Source organism: Tursiops truncatus, chromosome 3 (genome assembly GCF_011762595.2).
Source record: "Tursiops truncatus isolate mTurTru1 chromosome 3, mTurTru1.mat.Y, whole genome shotgun sequence".
Lineage (NCBI taxonomy): Eukaryota > Metazoa > Chordata > Mammalia > Artiodactyla > Delphinidae > Tursiops > Tursiops truncatus.
In genome coordinates, this window is record NC_047036.1 from 67078682 (window position 1) to 67089027 (window position 10346).

At 35.7% G+C, this 10346-nt stretch overlaps 1 pseudogene; it reads left to right on the plus strand.

Moving 5' to 3' along the window:
- The first annotated feature begins 9787 nt into the window (after nt 1–9787).
- On the plus strand, nt 9788–10089 carry LOC101332301 (non-histone chromosomal protein HMG-14 pseudogene; annotated as a pseudogene).
- Nucleotides 10090–10346: the final 257 nt, after the last annotated feature.

Consider the following 10346-nt stretch of genomic DNA (forward strand, 5'->3'; position numbering starts at 1 on the left):
TTCTGCAACTGAGGCAGAATCTGAGGAGCTGACAGAAATCCTTTACAATTAATTTTTCTTGTGTATTCTTTGATAGCAAGGCAGTAGAGAGATATATCACAAGATCTTCTGATTTAAAAAAAATTATATAAGTAATAAAACTAAGTGCTATCAAGCACTTATATCTTAGTTCATTGGCAACATTGTTTTTTCTTCTAATTGGTATAACATTATTTGTCACACTTTACAATATTTTTAAATAGAATTTATTTTTAGAGCAGTTTTAGCTTTATATCAAAATTGAGTGGAAAGTACAGAGTTCTCTCTCTCTTTCACTCACTCACTCACACACACACACACACACACACACACACACACAGCCTCTCTCACTATTAACATCCAGAACCAAAGTGGTACATTCGTTACAACCCATGAATTTACATTGACACATCACCACCCAGAGTCCATAGGCTACATTAAGGTTCACTTGGTATTGTAATTTCTATGGGTTTGAATACATTTATAATGATATGTGCCTACCGCTACAGTATCACACATAACTGTTTCACTACTCTAAAATTCTTGTGCTTTACCTATCCATCCCTTCCTCTCCTCTAATCCTTGGCAGCCACTGTTCTCTTTGCTGTATCTATAGTTTAGCCTTTTCTAGAATGTCATCTAGTTGGAATCACATAATACATAGGTTTTTCAGGTTGGCTTCTTTCACTTAATATGTAATTAAAATTCTTCACTGTCTTTTTATGGTTTGATAATTCATTTCCTTTTAGCACTGAGTAATATCCCATTGTCTGGATGCGCCACACTTTATTTAATCACTCACCTGCTGAAGGACATCTTGGCTGCTCCCAAGTTTTGGCAATAATAAATAAATTGCCGAAACCCACACAGGTTTAGGTTTCTGTGAGGACATAAGTTTTCAACTTACTTGGGTAAATACCAAGGAGCATGGCTGCTGGACTGTATGGTAAGAGTTTGTTTGCTGTAAAAAAAACTGCCAAACTGTCTTCCAAAGTGTCTGTACCATTTTGCACTTCCAGTGTGAAAAATAAACACAGCTGGATGCTAGCTAAATTGGTAAAAACAAATTTTATTTAGTAAGCACTGATAGTAGGGTAGAGAGCTGAGCTCCCTTCCCATTTGTGCAGAGGTGATAGGGTGTTTTAAAGGGAGGATGGCAGGTGCTAAGTGGGAGCTTAATAGAGTCAGAGAAGTTACAGTAAGTCCCCTACATACTAACGAGTTCTGTTCCGAGAGTACGTTCATAAGTCCAATTTATTTGTAAATCTAACAAAGTTAGCCTAGGTACCCAGCTAACACAATCGGCTACACAGTACTGTACTGTAAAAGCTTCATAATACTTTTCACACAAATAATACATTAAAAAAACAAAAAATAAAGAAAGCATTTTGAATCTTACAGTACAGTACCTCGAAAAGTCCAGTAGTACAGGACAGCAGCTGGCACACAGGGGCTGGCATCGAGTGAACAGGCAAGAAGAGTTACTGACTGGAGGAGGGAGAGGAGGTGGGAGATGGTAGAGCTGAAGGATTGTCAGCAATAGGAGACGGAGGGCAAGCTGCAATTTCACTCACGCCTGACACTAACGACACAGGTTCTGGTTCCTTGCTGGATTCAATTCTATCTACCCTCTTGAAAAAATGATCCAGTGATGTCTGGGTAGTACTGTACCAGCTACATCACTGCTGCTTTTACACTTGTTTCTGGACATCCTGGGCTTGAAATAAAGATACTGTACTACTGTACTCTACAGAGTACTATACAGTAAAGTATACAAAAGCACAACTACTTGTAGAGGATGCATGCACGTGACAATGTACGCCAGACATGTGAACTAACTTACATGATTGGACATGCGAATGCACTCTCACATCTTTGAAAGTTCACAACTTGAAGGTTCGTATGTAGGGGACTTACTGTACAGAGGGTTGGTCAGTGTAAATGAGATGAGGACAGTTGTGTTTGCCAGCTGTCAGTTATTGAAGTTAGGATTCTACCCCTCCCAGGGACACTGGGAAAAAGAGGCCCGACCCTTCCTGATGATTACATTTCAAAGGAATGGTTCTCAGGTCCTTAAGAAAGATACTTCTGAGTTGTTAAAGATACATGTTCACAATTGTAAGGCATTTTAAATAAATGCTGTAGGAAAGGGGAGTCAGGGACCTATCCTCAGATGTTGGTTAGAAGGAACAGCACATTTTCCTGGCAGTGCTGAGCTTTCTCAGGCAGCCATTTAACAGAGGGGTCAGGTCGTCCTAGGGACACAGCCTTATGCTGCTAGAAGCAATGATAGATTTGGTCATTTCTCAGTGCAAAGTTTTGCATAAAGTTATGCGCCAAAAGATCCGAGGTTCTCATCAGCAGTGAATGAGAGTTCCTGTGGCACTTCATCCTCACCAACACTTGGTGTTGTCCGTGTTCTGGATTTTGGTCATTTTAATAGGTGTGATTGGTATATTGTTGCAATGTACATTTGCTCGACCACATATGATGCTGAGCATCTTTTCATAGACTTACTTGCCATCTATGTAGCTTCTTTGGTGAGGTGTCTGTTAAGATCTTTGGCCCATTTTTTATTTGGGCTACTTGTTTTCTTATTATTAAGTTTGAAGGGTTTTCTGCATAGTCCTTTATCAGATATGTCCTTTGCAAATATTTTCTCCCAGTCTTTGGCTTCTTTTTTTATTCTTTTGATTGCGAATTTTGCAGAGTAGAAGTTTTGAATTTTATTGAAGTCTGGCTTATCAGTTATTTGTTTCATGGATCGTGCCTTTGTTGTTGTATCTAGAAAATCTTTGCCATACCCAAGGTCATCTAGATTTTTCTCCTCTGTTATCTCTAAAAGTTTTCCAGTTTGAAAAAGACCCAGGAGAGCCAGCACAACATTGAAGAAGAACAAAGTCAGAAGACTGACACTTCCTGACTTAAAGAATTACTCTAAAGCTACAGTAATCAAGAAATTGTGGTATGGGCAAAAGAACAGACAAATAGATCAGTGAAACAAAATAGAGAGCCTGGAAATAGATACAAATACAGTCCAATGATTGACAAAGACATTACAACGAGGAAAAAATAATCTTTTCAACAAATAGTGCTGGAACAACTGGATATTCACAAGAAACAAACAAAAAAGGAATCTAGACATAGAATTTACACCCTTCACAAAAATTAACTTAAAATATATATTAGATCTAAATTTAAAATACAGTTATCATCAAAATAATAGTAATCTTGTTGAATATGCCTGGCAACTTTTTCTGCCCATTGGTCCCCCACTTTCAACCTTTGGACTATTTCTTCTAACACTGGAATTATCTTGTTCCTGAATATTTGACAGGACTCTCAGTAAAATTATTTGGGTTTTTCTTCCATTTTGGCATAGATTTAAAAAATTGTTTGATATCTTGACTACTTACAGCTAATCAGGCCTTCCCTCCACCTTCCTTGAGCCAGTTTTAGTGATATTTCTCTGAACTTCACGATTTTTACCTAGAATTTTATTTGTATAAATTTGTCCACAATTCTGTTACCTTTTAGAAATGTGTTGTGCCTACAATTATGTCATATCTTAATTTCTAATATTTACTTGTGCTTTCTTTTCTCTCTTATTAATTTCTGAATAGCTACTTTATTTTAATGTATCAGCCTGGGTTCTACTAGGAGTGGGTACCAAGATGGAATTAAATGTGCAAAGGTTTCATCAAGGGAAATGCTGGTGTAAGAGAAAATAGAGAGGGAGATGGTGAAGATCTAAGAGAGCCACCAGACCACAGGCAAGTCTGATTGAAAGAGAAGAAGAGATGGAGGAAAGGCTGGGTAAAGTGCCTTATACAGCTATCCAATCAAAACAGACATGGCAAGGCCTTTGAAAAGTCCCTGAGCTGAAGTCTGCCACAAGAGGAGTCCCACGTCTCCCAGGATCAGGCTTACATTATGATCCCATTTCTAACTGGGAGAAGCCCGTGGTCTTGGTGTAAACAAGACAGTGATTTCAGAGCACAGCAGCTGTTACTGTTGATAGATTACATGCTCATAGGTCGAGGTATGTGAGGTGCATCCTCTTTGCTGCTGCAATTGATTTTTGTAAAGAGCTAGCTTTCTGGTTTGTTAATTCTATTTTATCTTTATTTTTAATTTCATTAATTTCTCCTCTAAACTCTATTTTCTTCCCCTAATATAGCACCTAAATTAGCATTGTCTTCTGCAGTACCATTTTTGCTGCATCTCTTGAGTTCTTATATATGAAGCTTTCATTATTTAATTTTGAGAATTTTCTAATTTTTATTATGATTTCTATTATGACCATGCCGATTTAGAGATTTATTTTTAACTTTTATTACTTTTTTCTTTAAAGTTATCATTTGGTTTAGAAGTTGACACATATCTTGAAGAAAAATTACACATAAATTATCAGGGTTTTTGATTCCTCAAATACTGAATGCTTGATAACTTTGAAGTGTAATTTTTAGTCACCTCAAGCTAGTGATACCATTGTGATCCTTTCATTTTAGCTTTTATGTCCTCAGTTCAAATAGGTTTCAAGGAGAAAAACTCAAGAATTTGAGGCTCACATCAATGTGTTTTTCTCCCTGTTCTTGCCTCTTAGGTCTGGTTGTCATGGTTGTTTCCTAATAATTTTTAAACCTCTCCTTATATGTATATATGTACATATATGTGTATATGTATGCATGTATGTATGATATATAATACTTATAAGTTATACATATATTGAATAAAGTATACATAGTTTAAATTTATGCATTTAAACATATACTATATATACAAATATACTATTCCATATATTTTATATATGTATAAATCTATCATCTATTCTTTTATCTAATATTCACCTTGTGTTATCTTCTGTGGGGAGGTTACCTTGATATCAGCTATTCTATCATAGATATAACCCAAAATGTCATTTTTATCACACTGTCAAGCTTTCTTTGGCCTTTTTGAAAATATTCTTTTTTAAAAAAAACTGCTTAAGTTATGATTGACTAAAACACTTTTTTTAAAATATAATATTACTCCCAAATTTATTTGTAAGGTACACAATCTGTGTCTATTCTTTCAAAGGTTATCTTTGGTATTTTAACTCCATACATTATTTAACACAGGATAAATTTATTAAAGTTTTCATATTTGTAACTAATTCAAGGACTATAGAAAGCACTGTCTCTGATTATGATCCTTTTCTTGACTCACATATCCTTTAAATCAAATATCATAGTTCTATCTTTTTTTTACCTTTTTATTTTAAGATATTAGTCATTCTTATTGCTATATTTTGTAGTCAATATATGGTTAGATTTACCCAAGTATTTACCACTTTCTTTACTTGACATATTTTTCTTGTATGTCAGAACTTCCTTTTATATTATTTTCCTACTCCTTGAAAAGCACACTTTTGAAGATTTTTTAAATGAGATTCATTGCTGTTAAACTTTTCTACATTCCGGTATTACTAAAATTGTCTATTTCACTCAAAGTTTTAAAGATTTTTTAAAAGTTTTTTTCCAGTGGACATTTTCTCCTGGCCTTTTGAAAAATTATTCTACTGTCTTCTCATTTCTGTTTTTGTTAACTCTTAATAGGTAATTTATCATTTACCTCTTTTAACGTCTTTTCTTTGTCTTTGGTGGTTAGTATAAAAATTATATATTGATGTGTACATTTATTTTTTATTGATTCTTTTTGCATTCATTGTGTTTGCTGATTTTGAGTGCATGTCTCTCAACAGAAAATGTTTAGCCGTTACCTCTAAAATATCTCCTTTCCCTCATTTGTTAGATCTCATCTATCTTCCAAGTTTTGTAAACCCTCTATCTTCTGACACTGGTTTTGGAGGTGTATTCTAGATAATTTCTTCAGTTCTTACAGTTCACTGATTATCTCATGAACTTTTTAAAATATCTTACTTCTGAACTTCTAGTTTAAATAATTATATAAGTTTTCAAATCTAGGATTTATTTCATAATTTTAAAAACTTTTATTTTGATCACCTTTTATATTATTTTAAAATACTGGCAGATTTATTTTACATTGTATATCCCAGACTTTCAATTCTTACTAATACTTGCCAAAATGTTGGTCTTACTACAAAGTACAAAGTAGAAAAATTATTAGTTAAAATACTACTACAAAGTAGAAAAGTTACATCCTACTACAAAGTAGAAAAATTATTTATTAAAACCAAATAAAACGAATTGACTCTGCTTGATTACTATTCAGAAAAGTACAAACTGAAACTGTATTCCAGTAGGTACCCTTAAATACTTTCCTCATTAGTATGCTGCTATAATAATAGCCAGTTAGAATGATTATAAATTATTAGATGAACAACTAAAACGGTAGGTTGCATACCTAGGAATAAACCTACCTAGGGAGACAAAAGACCTGTATGCAGAAAATTATAAGACACTGATGAAAGAAATTAAAGATGATACAAATAGATGGAGAGATATACTATGTTCTCGGCTTGGAAGAATCAACACTGTGAAAATGACTCTACTACCCAAAGCAATTTACAGATTCAATGCAATCCCTATCAAACTACCACTGGCATTTTTTCACAGAACTAGAACAAAAAATTCCACAATTTGTATGGAAACACAAAAGACACTGAATAGCCAAAGCAATCTTGAGAACGAAAAACGGAGCTGGAGGAATCAGGCTCCCTGACTTCAAACTATACTACAAAGCTACAGTAATCAAGACAGTATGGTACTGGCACAAAAACAGAAATATAGATGAATGGAACAGGAGAGAAAGCCCAGAGATAAACCCATGCACATACAGTCACCTTATCTTAGATAAAGGAGGCAAGAATATACAGTGGAGAAAAGACAGCCCCTTCAATAAGTAGTGCTGGGGAAACTGGACAGGTATATGTAAAAGTATGAAATTAGAACACTCCCTAACACCATACACAAAATTAAAAAATGGATTAAAGACTTAAATGTAAGACCAGACACTATAAAACTCTTAGAGGAAAACATAGGCAGAACACTCTATGACATAAATCACAGCAAGATCCTTTTTGACCCACCTCCTAGAGAAATGGAAATAAAAACAAAAATAAACAAATGGGAACTAATGAAACTTAAAAGCTTTTGCACAGCAAAGGAAACCATAAACAAGATGAAAAGACATCCCTCAGAATGGGAGAAAATATTTGCAAATGAAGCAACTGAGAAATGATTAATCTCCAAAATTTACAAGCAGCTCATGCAGCTCAATATCAAAAAAAACAAACAACCCAATCCAACAATGGGCAGAAGACCTAAATAGAAATTTCTCCAAAGAAGATATACAGACTGCCAACAAACACATGAAAAAATGCTCAACATCACTAATCATTAGAGAAATGCAAATCAAAACTACAATGAGGTATCACCTCACAGCACTCAGAATGGCCATCATCAAAAAATCTACAAACAATAAATGCTGGAGAGGGTGTGGAGAAAAGGGAACCCGCTTGCACTGGTGGTGGGAATGTAGATTGATACAGCCACTATGGAGAACAGTATCGAGGTTCCTCAAAAAACTAAAAATAGAACTACCATATGATGCAACAATCCTACTACTGGGCATACACCCTGAGAAAACCGTAATTTAAAAAGAGTCATGGACCACAATGTTCACTGCAGCTCCATTTACAATAGCCAGGACATGGAAGCAACCTAAGTGTCCATCAACAGATGAATGGATAAAGATGTAACACATATATACAATGGAATATTACTCAGCCATAAAAAGAAACAAAATTGAGTTATTTGTAGTGAGGTGGATGGACCTAGTGTCTGTCATACAGAGTGAAGTAAGTCAGAAAGAGAACAACAAATACCGTATGCTAACACATATATATGGAATGTAAGAGGAAAAAAAAAGGTCATGAAGAACCTAGGGGCAAGATGGGAATAATGACACAGACCTACTAGAGAATGGACTTGAGGATATGGGGAGGGGGCAAGGGTAAGCTGTGACAAAGTGAGAAAGTGGCATGGACATATACACTACAAAACATAAAATAGATAGCTAGTGGGAAGCAGCCACATAGCACAGGGAGATCAGCTCGGTGCTTTGTGACCACCTAGAGGGGTAGGATAGGGAGGGTGGGAGGGAGGTAGACGCAAGAGGGAAGAGATATGGGAACATATGTATATATATAACTGATTCACTTTGTTATAAAGCAGAAACTAACATACCATTGTAAAGCAATAATACTCCAATAAAGATGTTAACCCCTCCCCCCCAAAAAAGGTAGATTGCAAAATGATATACAGATTGTGATTCAAATTTAATGTAGAAATATATATTTTACATAGAGACAAAATGACTATCCTATGTGTACCAAAAACATAACTTGGTGTAAAGGTGATTTTCTATTTATATTGTATAGATTTATACACATAACTTTACATGTTTTTACTTGTGAAAAAACAAAAATAATTATACAAGCCTTTTAAATAAATCCTTGTGATATTTTTGACATAATGTCAGGAGATGGATACTAGATTTCTGTATTAGTTGCCAAAGAAGCACTTATCTTCCCTAGTCAATTGAATATAGTATGGGAGAAATATATATGCTTAATATATTTATTATGCTTAATATAATAAATTAATGAATTATCCAACGTACATAGCACTTTGGGAAAGATAAAAATGATAAGTGCTCTTAAGGAGATTATATTCTAGTAACAAGACAACATATAAAAAAGAAAATAGAGCAAAAGACTGAGCAGATGCCATAATTGTTGTTAAAATGCAAGGCAGTATTTTCTCTTAACCTTGCTACTACTAGTGAACAGAGGTAAGTCAGTTAAACTCTTTTTGTGATCTTCCTCATTTGTCAATGTCATTGCTCTCCTACCTAATTCATGGTGTTAGATAAAATTTGGTCACACACAAAGTAGTGCCTTACAAAAATTAAAAAAAAAAAAACATTTGTGTTAGTGGATGCATTACTGACTATTCTAGCGGAGAAGTCATTTAAGTGTTGTTTTATGTCTCAGATGGTGAACATGAGTTGAAATTATTCTTTTTAAATAACCTTATGAATACATGTGGGAAGGATGACAGAGGACAGGTAGGTAGTCTCAGTGCTCTCTGTTCACAGACTAGAAGTCTAATTTCCAATGGCTGTTTTGATTTTTTTTTTTCGTTTTTACGAAGTAAACTGGAAAAGATGAAAGGATCGTCATAATTACTGGGAAAACAATGTGTCTACAATCTAAAACCACATGTACCTAGGTAGGGCTTTTTGGCTTGGTGAAAGTCACACCATACCACAACTCATGGTCGTTAGGGACCCTATGGGCAAATGTGCATGGTGGTCAAAAAACCTCTTGAGAGAAAAGGGTTGATAGTTTCCCACTTTCTTTTTTCAGTTTCATGGTCACTGATATATTTCTAGTCATTGGCAAGGAAGGGCTTTACTGACACTGACGAGCAGAAAAGGGTACAAAAGTTCCACTATGTGAAAGGCTGTCAGTGGACTTTGTTGGGGACCAGAACTCAATATGTTGCTTGGATTGTCACGGGGAAAGGCATTATGGAAAGCATGACATTTGGCTAAATCCTGAAATATTTCCTGAAATCTATAGGTAATGAACATATGTTTGATCACTTAATAAGAACAACATGTAGGATCCCAGCAGCTCGTGCGGCGCGAGAGCGGCAGCGACCAGGCAGCCCAGCTTCGCGAAGGTTCTCGGAGCACCGACGCCAGCAGGCACTCGCCTAGTGCCCGCCCAGCCACCAGGATGCTCAAGAGCAAGGTCAGCTCTGCCGAGGGCGCGGTGAAAGAGAGCCCAAGAGGAGATCCGCGAGGTTGCCAGCTAAACAGGCTCCCGCAAAAGTGGAAAAGAAGCCAAAAAAGGCGGCAGGAAAGCATAAATCTTCAGACAAAAAAGTGCAAACAAAAGGGAAAAGGGGAGCAAAGGGAAAACAGGCCGAAGTGGCTAACCAACAGACTTAAGACCTACTTCCAGAAAACGGAGAAACTAAAAAGGAGGAGAGCCCAGCCTCTGATGAAGCAGGAGAGAAAGAAGCCAAGTCTGATTAATACCACACACCCGGTCCTATCAGTGGTCCCTGTCTCCCTTCTTGTATAATCCAGAGGAATATTTTTATAAACTATTTTGTAAATCCAAGTTTTATAGTAGCTCTAGAAACATTTTTAAAAAGGAGGGTATCCCACCTCATCCCATTTGTTAAGAGTAAATGCTTTTTTTTAAGAGGTGAAATCATTTGCTAGTTGTTTATTTGTTGGTACAAACAGAAAATAGTGGGATATTGAATATAGGAGGCGTTGATTGTCTT